At 48.7% G+C, this 13,642-nt stretch overlaps 1 protein-coding gene across 22 annotated transcripts in view; it reads left to right on the top strand.

The window, feature by feature from the left end:
* TRAF3 (TNF receptor associated factor 3) overlaps positions 1-13,642 on the top strand; it is a 120,710-nt gene that overhangs the window by 23,888 nt on the left and 83,180 nt on the right. For 8 of the 22 annotated variants that reach the window (XM_081548712.1, XM_081548711.1, XM_081548702.1 and 5 more), the window contains one exon: positions 12,783-13,029. The exons of the other annotated variants lie outside the window; for them this stretch is intronic. The gene's annotated coding sequence lies outside the window, so the exon portion shown is untranslated. The remainder of the gene's footprint in view (positions 1-12,782; positions 13,030-13,642) is intronic. 22 annotated transcript variants of the gene reach the window in all.

Here is a 13,642-nt window from a genome sequence, read left to right as displayed (position 1 = left end):
AGTCAGACTCCCCCCGAAGGAGGGCGTGTCAGCCACTTCTTGATGTCATGGTTCAGAACCTCACCAGGATGGGGGGTGTGTGCGTGCGCACGTGTGCGTGTGTGTGTGTGTGTGTAAGTATCTGTTTTGCTTTCAGTTGCACTGTCTGTGTTAGTCACTCAGTCGTGTCCGACTCTTTGTGACCCCCTGGAGTGTAGACCACCAGGCTTCTCTGTCCATGGGATTCTCCAGGCCAGAATACTGGAGTGGGTTGCCATTTCCTTCTCCAGGGGATCTTCCCACCCCAGGGATCAAACCCAGGTCTCCTGCACTGCAGGCAGATCCTTTACCATTTGTGTTACGAGGGAAGTTTCACTAGAGGCTGTAATTTGGGTCAGCTTTTAAGTGAGCTGTTGAAACTTAGGATTTTTTTCCCTGTTTCCTTGGTTATGTCAGTGATACGGAAAAGACTGTTCAGGCTGGGTAGTCATTCTCAGCTGGGGGAGGGGACTGCAGTGTTGTCCCCCAGGGGACACTGGGCAGGGTCTGGGAATTCACCAGGGGGTGCTGCTGCCGTCTAGCGGGCATGGGGCAGGGTGCTGCGGGCCTTCCCCAGCTCCCAGGGCGTCTCCGCAGCAGTCACTGGGCCTGGAGTATCAGTCCTGCCAAAGGTGTGAGGGTGCGGGAACAGAAGCCCGGTGTCCATCACATCAGTCTGGATAAACCCTTTCACGATGCCCTGGTTTACACTGAAACTTTGGTCAGCAGGATGGGAATTTTTTGGTAGCTATCATTAGAAAAATAAAAGAATTTTCCCGCTGTGGTTCCCAAGTTCCCCAAATTCGTGTCTTTGACCCACAGCTGTCTTCAAGCTTTAGACTGGCCCCAAGTGTTGATTTCACAGATGTTGGTTGGGTCCTCGGTGTGTACCAGGCAGCTCCCCGTTGTCCTGAGGCCTGTGCCGTGAGGACAGAGAGGGGCGTCCACAGGCGGATTCCGGGGGAGACAGGGTGGGTGGGTGAGGGTGGGCCCAGAGCAGGGCGCTTCAAGGAGCTGGGTGACCCGCACCTGCCGAGAAGGAGGGGCACGTGGTCCGTGCGCCCCGAGAGGGCGTGCAGGCGCGCCCGAGGCTGCCTGGTTTTCACCTGGCTCTCACGTAACTGGTCCTCGAGAGAACTCGTGACTCCTTCCCGCCTCCCAGCAGCTGCTCCAGCCAGGAGACTGGGGAGCGGGCCTTGATCCCTCTCGTTCCCTCGCAGGCGCTCAGTCCTACCTCCTGGTCATCTCCACCTCCCGGGTCCCCAGCCCGGGCCGGGCCTCTTGCTGATGCTGGTGGTCCCTGACTAGTTCTGCCTCTCCCTGGGTCACTCCGGGCCCTGCTCCGAACTGTGGCCAGAGAGGTTGTTTAGAAACCGAGGCCGCCTCCCGCCCTTCACTGGAAACCCTCCAGTGGCTTCCCACTCACCAGGCGCTGAGCCGTCCTTCCTGGCTGAGTCCAGACGGCCTGGCGTCCCGTGGACCTCTTCCCATGTGAACCTGCCTGGCCAGGCCACATGCATCCTCCCCTGGCCTCCGCCTGCCCTGCCGCATCTTCCTCGCCCCTCCTCGGAGGGCCTGCGCTATGCCCCCGCGCCCTGCCTGGATTCCTGCTGCCTTGTTTCCCGTCCTGGCAGCACTGTGTCCTCCAAGTCAGAAGTATTCAGGTGAGAAGTCACTCACCTGGCGCCTTCACGGGGAGGAGGAGTGGGTGACTCACGGGAGCCACCCTCCTCCCGCAGAGCTGGGGTTTTTGCAGAGGGGATTTTTCTGTCAGGTATTTTTCCCTCCCCTTTTGGAGTATTAACAGCTGAGGCAGTGGTGTGCGGGGCAGCAGTGCCCACACCTCCTGGGGGTTCTCTGATCCCTATAGCTGGCTTCTATCCCACTGTTTCCACACAGCCCAGGAAGATGGCCCTGCGTTGACTGTCGCTAGCTTTTGAAGTAAAGCGTGGTGAGCTAGCAGGCCTTGCCTACTCCAGAAAAAGGAAATGGCAAGCTGGTGCCACAGTTCTGGTGTGACTCTCCAGCATGCAGATGGCTGCTGGAAGGAAGGCCGGTCATCTCCGTGTATGCTCTGCCGGGCCCCAGTCGGGTCTGAAGAAGCGAAGGCTTGTTTTGTTAGATGTGAAAGTACGCCCGCTTCAGGCGTTCACAGCCAAGTCACGGTGTGTGTAATTGGCTCAGGTTTTCGGATGAGCAGGATGTGGGAAGTGGGCACAAAGGGGCCAGTTGGCCTTGTCCCTTCTGCCGCAGGCTGCTGGTGGAGAACTCACAAGTTTCCAAGGGGAAAGCTGAGTATGAAAGAAGGCCCAACCTAGTCAGGAGCCAGAGGGATTCCCAGCCTCTGAGAAGGGAAATGGCTGAGAAGTTACGTAAAATGATTTGCTGCTCAGAGATGCTTCTGCGCCTCTCTAGCGGGTGCATTGCGGACACAGAGCTATTTTACAAGGAGTAATAAGCCGGAGATGCTGAAGGTCCAGTTTCCTAATGAGGGAGAGAGACATCCTCTAACACCTGATCGTTTCTAGAAGAATTCGAGTCCTGATCTCAATTTGCATTGTTCTGAGCTTGTTGATAAGACTGAGGATTACATATCTCCTGGAAGCAGTGTGTGTATACCACAGGAGGATTATTTTTAGGTTTTATAATAAAATCTTTCACAGCACAGAATTTTAAAAGACCTGTGTGGACAGAAGCAGATCTTTGAAGGTAAACCTCAGTTTGGCTTAGAAGTTCATCTCATTGAAATGAAACCAAGGAGGTTCACCACGTCTACCTCCAGGCAGTCTTCACATGTTCAAGCAGCTCAGCAGAAATCTCCTATACCCAAAACAAGTTCTTTAGCTACTTGTGATGGAAAAGGCTTAAATAAGCAGTTTAAAATTCAGCATAGTCTATTCAAAAGGGATCATTTTAAAAGGTTTCTGGACAAAGCCCCTCCCGTGTGTTAGTATTTTACAGTAGGGCCATGGGTGATAGAGTGTTCTTGCCCCTGAGGAGCAGCAGGCTTGCAGGCTGTGAGCTGGCAGATGGGAGGCAGCGCTGAGGGTGTGGTGGAAGGTGTGTGAATAACAGGCGGGGCGCAGAGCCCACGTGAGGGTCACGGTGCTGAGAACCGCGGTTGGGACAGCAGGCTTAAAGATGGTTTTTAGGCTGTTAAAAGGTTGTAAAAATAAGCCAAGAAGAGTATGTGCCAGAGACAGCCTAAAATAGTGGCTCGCGAAGCCTAAAATATTTATTATTTGGCCTTTACAGAGAATGTGGAGTTTGCTGACCCTTGGTTTAAGGGTCAGGAAATGCTTTACAAAGACTAAAATTTGAGCAGACGTTTTATAGGATAAATAATATTTTGATTTTTAAGGTGTCAGGGGTGCGGTGCTGCCGGAGGGCCAAAGGGGAGAGAAAAAACGGGGTGGGGAGCACAGGTACCCAGACTCACACACGGAGCGGGGTGGAGCCGGGGCTTGGGGCCCGAGGAGGGGGCGCATCTTAAATACCGGCAAGCTTGAACTCGATACTGAAGTGACCTGTGAGCCCTCAGAAGATTTGAGTAGGAGAATGTTGATGTCATGATTAGAGTTAATTGTGAGAAAGTGAAATAATAGTCTTTTTTTTTTTTCTGTGAGTCATGCTCTCAAACTGTGAGAGAGTTCTTCAGAAGTGATTGTACTGTAATAGGCCTCTGACTCGATGGTGGTCCGTGCGCCCCTGGGCCCAGCATTCCTGGTGTAGACTGGAGCTTGGCTGATGTGATTCTCACTGGTGAGGTCTCAGCGATCACATTGACTGAGGAACTTGAATGAGTCTCTAGAAAGGTGGCAGAATTCTTGCTGAAGTCCATGATTGTATTTCCACGGTTGAACCTCTGCGTGAGAGTTTCCTCTGTGTGTCCCCTGTCAGTCGGAGAGGTGAGAAGAGGAAGAGGTGCCCTGAGGAGGGGGGACCTTCTGGATTCCCCGTGACGTCTCTGAAGGCAGAGCCTTGACAGTCACGTGTTTCCAGAGGGGGGTCTCCCAAGACGAAGCTGGGTGGAGGCAGCCTAAGTTTACAAGAATATGCACCCGCAGAAGAACGTGTGAAGATGAAAATAGAGAAAATAGAACTTCTCCTCATCCCCCCACTGCTGGCATTCAGGTGTGCCGTCTCTGAGTCTCTCTTCGGGGTGTGTGCACTTGGACCGTGTTGTGAGAATCGCGCCCCGGCGGCCCTGCTTGGCTCCCTGCAGTGGCACGCCGGTGCGCCCCGATAGGCAGGAGGCGTGGCTGCATCACTGTGTTTCTGTGGTTCTCGCTGGAGCCTCCTTGCTGCTTGCTCTCCTTGGTTCCCTTCTGAGCAAAGCAGGGACACTCTTGGCTGATTGTGAGTCCTCACTGACGGGGACCCATTGGCGTGTGGACTGTTTTTTGAAGAAGTCAGAACCCTGGTCTCTGAGCGTGAAGCCTTCCTTCTAACGTCTGGATTCTCAGAGTCATCCAGAGTTGCTCAGACGGGCTGACTTTGTAAAGAGAAACTATTCCAGCCAAATAGATGTTGCTTTTCTGAACCAAACCCTTCAGAAAGGTCTTGTTTGCACTAGGGTCATCCCTGAGGAGCCCTGACGGCGAGTCCTGGGAGAGCAAGGCCCCAACTCCCCCCCGGGGTTGTCCATCCAGAGCCCCTACCGCACCACGTCCCCGAGACCTGCCATGGTCTTGGGACGCACCCATCACCTTGGTGGGGCTATGTGGCTCAGTCTGCCCTTGTTAGGACCCCTTGTCTGGGAGATTAGCCCCGCTGGAGCTAACAGAGCACACACGCGGATCCCTGTGGACTTCAGAAGGGGTTCGTCCGCATGGCCAGCCTCCAGCCTCTGCTTACACTCGCTCTTTTGTTGAGCTTCCAAGAGCCACACTGCCCCCATGACCAGGACTTTAATGCTTGGAAGAGTGTGTGTGTGTGTGTGTGTGTGTGTGTGTGTGTGTGTGTGTGTGTGCGTGCGTGCGTGCGTGTGTGTGTGTCTTGTTTGTTTCAAGAAAAAAGCCAATGTAGTCATGGTAGAATACTTAGAAAAAGCAAATATTTCCCATTACCTCCCCACTGTTAATATTTTGATAACATTTGTATGTGGTCCTTCACGCCTGGTGTCATTCATGGAGTGTAATTTTTTCAAAGTTCATCCATGTTGTAGCACGTAACAGTAATTCATATTTGTAGGCAAATAATATTCCATTGTATGGATAGACCACATTCATGATGTTGATGGACATTGAGTTGTTTCCCCTTTTTGGGAAAATTATTATTATTTTTATAATAATAAATAGTGCTGCTATGAGCAATCCTATAGAAGTTTTTGTGAGAACCTAGGTTTTTGTATCTGTTGTAAACAAAGCTGGATCACACAGTAACTCTATGTGTAACATTTTGAAAGACTGCAAAGCTTTTTTTCCAAGTAGCTGGGACATTTTCTATTCCCGTCAGGAGTGTATACAAGTTCCACTTTCTGTGCCTCTTCACCAGACACTGTTATTGTCTGTCATTTTTATTTTAGACATCCTAGTGGGTGTGAAATGATATCTCATTTTGGTTTTGGTTTGCAGTTCTCTAATGACTAGTTATGTTAAACATTCTTTTGTGTGTTTAGTGACCATTTAGAGAACTTCCTTGGAAAAATGTCTATTCATATTCTTTGCCCATTTCTAAAATTGGGTTGTCTTTTTTGTCCTTGAATGTGAGAGTCCTTTACGTAATCTGAGTACAATTCCTTTATCAGATATGTGGTTTATAACTTATTTTCTCCATTCTGTAAGGTTTCTTCTCACTTTCTCAATGATGTCCTTTGATGCACAGATATTTTTAACCTTGATGACATCTAGTTTATTGTTTTTTTTCTTTGGTTGCTTGTGCTTTTGGTTATGATTAGGCAAATTACTGCCTAATCCAAGATCAGAAAGATCTACTCCTGTTTTCTTCTCAGAGTTACATAGTTTTGGCTCTTACCTTTAGCCTGTGACCCATTTTGAGTTAATTTTTGTGTTTGGTGTAAGGTAGGGGTCTAGCTTCATTCTTTTGCAGATGGACATCCACTTGTCTGTTAGTTGTAAAAACTATTCTTTTCCTCATCAAATGGTTTTGGTACCCCTGTCAAAATTAATTGACCACAAATGCAAAGGCTTATTTCTGGACTCTAAATTCTTTGCTGTTGATCTTTATGCCTGTCCTTATGCCAATACTGTCTTGATTACTTAGCTTCATAGTAAGTGTTAAAATTGCGAATAATGAATCCTCCAAATTTGTTCTTGTTTTTCAAGATTGTTTTGTCTGTTCTGAGTCCCTTGCATTCCCTCATGCATTTTAGGATCAACTTCTGCAACATGTAACTTTCTCTGTTTCACTTATTAAATCGTGAGCATTTTCCTTTTTCCTAGTCTAAACTTGGGCTGAGGCAGTAGCCCTGACCCATGTGTGGCTGGTGAGCACGTGAAATGTGGCCAGTCCAGATTGAGATGAGCTCTAAGTGTAGCCTGGAAAGAGTTACTGTGGGGGAAACCCACAAAATAGCTCATTAATAATTGTTTATATTGAGTACATATTGAAACAACAAACTTTATATTGGGTTAGATAATATATATTACTTAAGTTGACCTGTTTCTTTTTACCTTTCCAATGTGGCTACTAGTAGATTTAAACTTATGTGGTTCTCATCTTTAGGTTAGACGGAAGTGTTTTTTACTAGAAGCGCATCCTATTTGATAGGATGCATGATCACATGATTGTGTCCGTTTTCTTGTTTCAGTTCTTGGTTGTTTGAACACTTAGGCCATTTCCGGTTTTCTCCACTTTACACAGTGCTGTAATGGTTGACCATGTAGCTAGGTCTGAATTCATAAGGAGGACTTGGGAAGTGTGTTTGCTGAACTGCTAAGTCAAGGGCATGCAAACTCTTGTGTTCAAGTGTTGAGTGAGTGAGTGAATGTTTCACATGAACAAAAAATAATCTTTCAAAATAAGACTACAGATAGATTCAATGAACATTGAGCACCCCTGCTTTGAGCTGGGTTCTGTTCCAAGAGTTGGGAACACAGTGGTGAATGAGTCTAGGTTCTAGCCCCCTCAAAGTTGGTCTTCTAATGGGGGGAAGGGACAGTCAGCCAACCGGTAGCTGTGTCAGGGGTGGTGCAGAGTGACCGAGGAGGATGGGGAAGCAGGCTGCGTAGGCCGGCGTGTGGCAGGGGCATCCGGGAAGCCTTTCTGATCAGGTAGCAGTTACATAGGGACTGAGACAGAAGCAAGGAAGGGAGTCCTGTCCAGATCTGGGAGAGGAACGGTTTTAGGTAGAGGGGTCAAAGTTCAAAGGCCTTGCAGTGGGAATATGTGTGTCTAGAAACAGCAAGGAGGCCGGGGGGCTGGAGCTTGGGGAGAAGTGTGGTTGGATTGGGAGTATACTTGGATGGAGCTGACGGTCTTTGCTGGTGGGCCGGGTGTGGGGCGTGTGAGGGACGGCCAGCTTTTGTGGCCTGAGCACTTGCGTGGGGCCTTTTCCTGGAGGTGGGTCTGAGGAGATGCTGAGTTGGTAACACGATGGACCAGCCTGGAAGTCACAGGGGAGGTGGGTCTGGAGTCAGGAAAGCTACCGGACATCAGGCAGGCGGAGTGAGAGCCGCGCACCGGACTTGGGAACCTGGCGGTCTTTGAGGACTTCTCTCCGAGCAGTGTCGGTCAGCTGTTGTAGGGTGGCGGGTGCAGGTGTTCAAGGGAGGATGGGTTGTGTGTGTTGACAGCTCCGTGAAAAGTTTGCTGTGAGTGAACAGCGTGATGAGGCGGGGAGCTGGGGCTAGACTGCCTCTTCCCCCCTTTCCGTGCTGGTGAGAGTGGTCCCGGAGAGAGGCTGAGACGCAGGGGCTGGGGTCCAGGACCAGGTGGAGGGTGGGCTTCTTGACGGGATCCGGAGAGAAGGCCGAGTAGCCTGGTGGGCCTTCCATCCCGCTGGGGGAGGGGAGGGGAGTTCAGATCAGCTAAGAGTGACGGGGCGGGGAGGGGCATGGCGGGGGTTGCTGTGGGGTTAGATGTAAAATCTGCACGAGTGTTTAATATGAAACCTCAAACTTCACTTCAAAATGCTTACCCTCGGGGTTCTCTCTCCTGTGCCTTGGGGTGTATTTTGGTGGGAAAGTTTGAGAAGCCACTTCATTATGGTGTTCCATTGTTATGTTTAAATCTCACCCGAGTGAGTATTTAACCTTAAAGAGTTTGAGATCCACTTACCCATTTTGTTATCCTTAATAGAGCTTTTGCAGCTGCTCCAAATCTCCCTCTGTTCGTGTGTCTTAATGGTTGCTTGGCAAGCGCTTGGCTGTGCGTTGGGGAAGCCGCGGGGCGTCTGTAGGACGAGCCGCCCTCGGCTCCGCCCCTTTCCAGGTAAGGACGTGGAGGAAAGCAGGCCCTGCGGGGCCACACCTACCAGAGACATTTTAGTGAACCTTTTTCCTGTTTTTGCAAAACGGTTAACAACTGCACTGCGCAGAACTTTTAATTCTGGCAGAGTTGTTTGGGGGAGCTGAGGGCAGTGCATCAGCCATCCTTTTAAGGGACTTAATCGCTTCGCCTGCTTTCTTTCCTTCCTATACAATTTTAGTGTTATTAAATCCCCCTCCCGCCATGGTGGCTCAGACGGTAAAGAATCTGCCTGCAATGCAGTAGATAATGGGTTCAGTTCCTGGGTTGGGAAGGTCCTCTGGAGAAGGGCATGGCAACCCACTCCAGTATTCTTGCCTGGAGAATCCCATGGACAGAGGAGCCTGGAGGGCTATGGTTCATGGGGGTTGCAAAGAGTTGGACACGACTGAGCAACTAAAACTTTCCCTTTCCTGCCATTTAGGTTCTTCAGCCTCCTCAGCAGAAAGTGCTGTGAACAGTCCGGTTCACTTCCCGGGATGGGAGCCTGTGGGGCGTTCTCTTCCCGCTTTGTGTGACAGATGAGACGGCAGGGGCCTAGAGGGAGCTTGATTTGTAACCAGACGTTCGTGTGCATGACTGAGTCACGTTGCCCTTGCGTCCCAGTTCTCCCCGACCTCCTGGGGACCTGCTCCTTCCCTCGCCCTCTTGAGTTCCAGAGCAGGGCCCTGCCCCCGGGGCGGGCCTGTCTGCCCCACCTCTCGAGGTGCCTCTGCAAGGTCTCCTGACCACAGCTGGCATCTGTTTGCCAGGTGTGACTCGCTCTTTCCTCCCTGGTCTCCCCTTGGGGCTCTGAGCTCCACGAAGGCAGGGGCTACAGCCTCGTGTTCAGCTGGTGTGTCCAGCCTCTGCTAAGGGGTCTGCCACGCCTGTGCCCGGAAAGTGCGCACGAGAAGCAGACGTGTGTGTGGGTCCAGATTGCTGTGTCTCCGGCCGTCCCCGGGGCGCTCAAGTCACTGCAGCCAAGGCTGGCCCCGTCGTCGTGTAATACGCCTTCACGACTCTTGAGGGCCAAGGTGTTTGGGAATTTGGAATTTTTGAGGTTTTAGGATGGAATGAGTGAATGGACCACATGCTGTAGAACATTGTAGGCAGTGCCTTGTCATCAGGCAGTAAGAGCTTTGCAGCAGGGGTATGACTGTTCCAGGTGAGTGGGGCGGACGCCATGCCAAGGCGTTATAAACATGTTTTCAGAGCTGGGATTTCGGGACTCAGATGAGGGATTGTGGGCCAGTCTGGGTGCGTGTCTGAATTTTAGGCATTTGTGCTGGAAGGAAGGAAGACGGCCCCAGCCCTCCCGTGATGTGCTGGGAGGAGCACGCTGGGGAGGGCCCCACTGGTGGTCACAGGTTTGGCTTTCCCCACCCGTCTCCCTTGCTTTGAGAAGCGTGTCCCCAGGGAGCTGCTGCGGGTGCTTGGTGCAGTGCAGGGTGTGAGGGTGCCAGGCTTGTAGACATCAGCTGTCCTGCATCCTCCTGGGTCCCTTCCCAGGAGCCTGGCCGGGGGTCCAGGGGTGCTGCATGGCGTGGGGCTCTTCTATTTCAGACCCTTTTACCTCTGTCCCCTCCATGGTTGCAAATTAAGCTTGGGGCCGGAAGAAGAACTTTAAGGCCCTCAGTCCTGTGTGACCTGTCTGTACCCTCACACTGTGCCCTCTTGAGCCAACAGTTTTCAACATTTGTTGTTGTTGATCAGTTGTTCAGTCACGTCCAACTCTTTGCAACCCCATGGACTGCATCACGCCAGACTCCCCTTTCCTTCACTGTCTCCTGGAGCTTGCTCAAGCTCATATACATTGAGTCGGTGATGCCGTCCAGCCATCCCATCCTCTGTTGTCCCCTTCTCCTCCTGCCTTCAGTCTTTCGCAGCATCAGGGTCTTTTCTGGTGAGTCACCTCTTTGCATCAGGTGGCCAAAGTATTGGAGCTTCAGCATCAGTCCTTCCAATGAAAATTCAGTGTTGATTTCCTTTAGGATGGACTGGTTTTGATCTCCTTGCAGTCCAAGGGACTCTCAAGAGTCTTCTCCCACACCACAGTTTGAAAGCGTCAGTTCTTCAGCACTCAGCCTTCTTGATGGTTCAACTCTCACATTCGTACATGACTACTGGAAAAACCGTAGCTTTGACTTTTCAACATTGAGTGGATTTAATAGGTGTTTTCTGACTTTTAAAATGTGAGTATAGTTTTGCTTTACTGTTTTTAAGATGCATTTTTGACATAAATGGAACCCTTTAATGTAAAAAACTTTACCTGCTTTTTGATATGGTGCTTGCATTTTGAAAAAAACGTTTAATTGCCAGGCTGCAGGAAAGGCTACCCTTTTTTGTTAGAAAATGAAGACCCAATACTGAAATATGTCTCAAAATGCATATTTCAGGCATTTGAAATGGATATGGGGTCCAAAAGTTTATTCCTGAAGCAGATGTCACTTTGTATTATTTCTGACAGTTTTCTGTGGTCTTTGATAAATTATGTAGATTGTATTAACTCTCATCTGAACATGTGTATTAAAGATTAGCCTTTCCAAAGATTTAGAATTATTTTTGTCCAAGGCACTGGACTTAAGATTTAATGGGCCATGACACTGAGTCAGAAACACACTTTCAGCCTTTCAGGTCTCATAAGAGATATTGTGCTTTTCAAAAAGGCTTGCCACAGTGGTCTTTTGCGATGTATTTTAAGATAGTTAAGAATAGAGTTTGTAATGTAAAATCTTCCTTCAAGACACATTCTGGGGTTTTATGAGTGATTAATGTTGGCATTACCCAGAGTTTTGTGGTCAGTATTTGCAAGTAATTTACTTAACAGGGTTTTAAAGAGGCTCCTCCTCGTGTTTTATAATTACCCTTTTGGGGGGACTAACCTGTAACATAAAAAATACCTGGTGGTGTTATGTTTGCTATAGAGGTATTATGTGTATAGACTTGGAAATATTTGATTTCTTAGGGTGTGTGTATAGATAGATTATGTAGTTTAAAATATTTGCATCTGTATTGCATGTATAAACAGATCAGTTTCCCAGTGTAGCCTTTAGAGTATCATAGAAGACTGAGGGCTTTTTAAAAGGTCATAATAGAAAAGTTGTGTGTGTTTTAATTGCTTATGTGTTTTTTCCTCCTGGGATTGTTAAAAAAAAACAACCAAAAAACAGTGACCGTTCCATGTGAGAAAATGTTAAATGTATGCAACACTGTGTATAAGATTTTCCACAGACGTTTTCACTCATAGTGAGGCACACTGGGAAGGCTCCTTTAATTCACTTATTAGATGGTATCATAGTTCTGGAAAAACCGCTTCACCATAGGGGTGTTTACAAAAACTGAAGCCTCCTATGCCAGGTTTTGACATTGCTTAGTTATTTAGGTAACAAGTGACACAGTGTCAAAACCAATGTCAAACTACCTATGTTGTCAGCATGCAGATTTTCTTTATTCAGTACTTAAAGTATGGATTTACCAATCTGAGTAATTTGAAATGCATACAGTAGCATTAAAAAAAAAAATAGATCTACCAAACCGAAAATGTGTGTATATCTGAGTTAGTTTCTTTTCTTGATTTTGGTTGAGTTAACAGAAGAATCTTCACATCTGTAATTTCTGGTAACTTAATGAGAACACGCTGAACTTTTGGGTCACGATAAATTTTCCCATTATGTAAAATATTTTACACACTGGTTGACTCATTGTGAATTGTGAGTAGACATGATTCTCTTCCTGCGGAAAATAGACACATATTATCGTAATGAGAGTTTCAGCCAATGACAGAACTGCTCAGAGGGCGCGTTGCCTTCTGTTGGTTGGGCTGTTAAGGACGTTGAGATGGACACAGAGCGGGGGCTGTTCGCTGGGTGTGGAGGAGGCAGTCTTTCTGTCAGTCTGTTATTTTATGCATAAGCTTGTGTTTGTTTTTATGAGTTTCATGTCCAGTTACTGCATGTGCTTTCTTTGACTATATTGACTTGAAGTCTTATAACTATTTCTGGGTGTTAAAAACCCCAGTGCTCATATTTATTTCGTAGTGGAAAAAACTAATGAGTGCCTTTTGGTGATGGGGGGGGGCCTAGTTTCCCTAATTAGCATCCTCCCTTGTGTTTAAAAGTGCTACATTTGCATGTAGGTGTGATTTCTATTTTACATTAAAGCTCAAATCAATTTACTTGTTAACAAAACTGTTGAACTCTGAGATTTGGGGGAGAAGGAGTTACAAAAACAGCTGTGAGTTGTTCTGAACAGTGAGAAGCTTATTTACTACTGTTGGAAGGGGCACCCCCAGAATTAGGCATTTGGGGGCAAAACGAAGACTCATAACATTCTCCCTGTTTTGTTTCTTTTAGATGGTGAGCTGAATCTCAGTAAGGGAGGCTGACTATCAGACCTGTGGCCTTTTGCTCGATTGTGCAGCCAGACAGCGTGCAGTTCACCTGCTCCAGCGTCCAGTTCAGTGGTGTTTAGTGTATTCACACAGCTGTGCGGCCTTTGCCCACTGTGGACATTTCGTATGACCTGGATCACACAGCACGTGGCCTTTTGCGTCTGGCTTGTTTCATTTGCGTCGTGTGTTCACGATTCACCCGTGTTGGGGTATGTGTCGGCACGCTGCTCCTTTTCGTGGCTGAACGCTGCTCCTTCATGTGGACGCGCTGTGTGTCAGCTGCAGCGTTCACTCAGTCCGCGGGTGGACCTTGGCGCCATGTCCCCTTTGTGGCTGTTATGAACAGAGTGGCTCGGGACACTCACCTGCGGGTGTTTGTGAGGTGGACCTCCTGGTGTCTCGGGTGCAGACCTGCAGCTGTTGGCATCAGCTGTGGATGCTTCTTTGACGTACTGTCCAGGTTCTCATTTAAATTTGTAAGGAAGCTTTGCTTCTTGTAACTGGGGCCTCTCTGCCCTTTGTTGGTGACCTGGTGGCTCCTGTTTCATGTTTGAAGCCCCTTCTTTCCTAAGATCACATCGCATCTGACAGTCATCAAGTAAGTGTCCCTGTAGATTTTGTGCAGCTAATTAAATCTGTTCCACTTCTAAGCCAACTAACCCTTACCTGTATTTTATATTTTTCTTGGGTTCTTCTCCCTGCTTTTCTTGAGGGACACCCTTTGTTCCCTGGCCCCGGCTGCATGGGGTGACTGAGTGAGTGGTTTGTTTGTCTGTGTATTTCCCCTTCAGGCAGCATACGCTCACTCCTTTGGCTCTTTTC

Source organism: Giraffa tippelskirchi, chromosome 12 (assembly GCF_054371585.1).
Source record: "Giraffa tippelskirchi isolate mGirTip1 chromosome 12, T2T-mGirTip1v1.2.pri, whole genome shotgun sequence".
Classification (NCBI taxonomy): Eukaryota; Metazoa; Chordata; class Mammalia; order Artiodactyla; family Giraffidae; genus Giraffa; species Giraffa tippelskirchi.
This window is presented reverse-complemented; position numbering and strand designations above follow the sequence as displayed.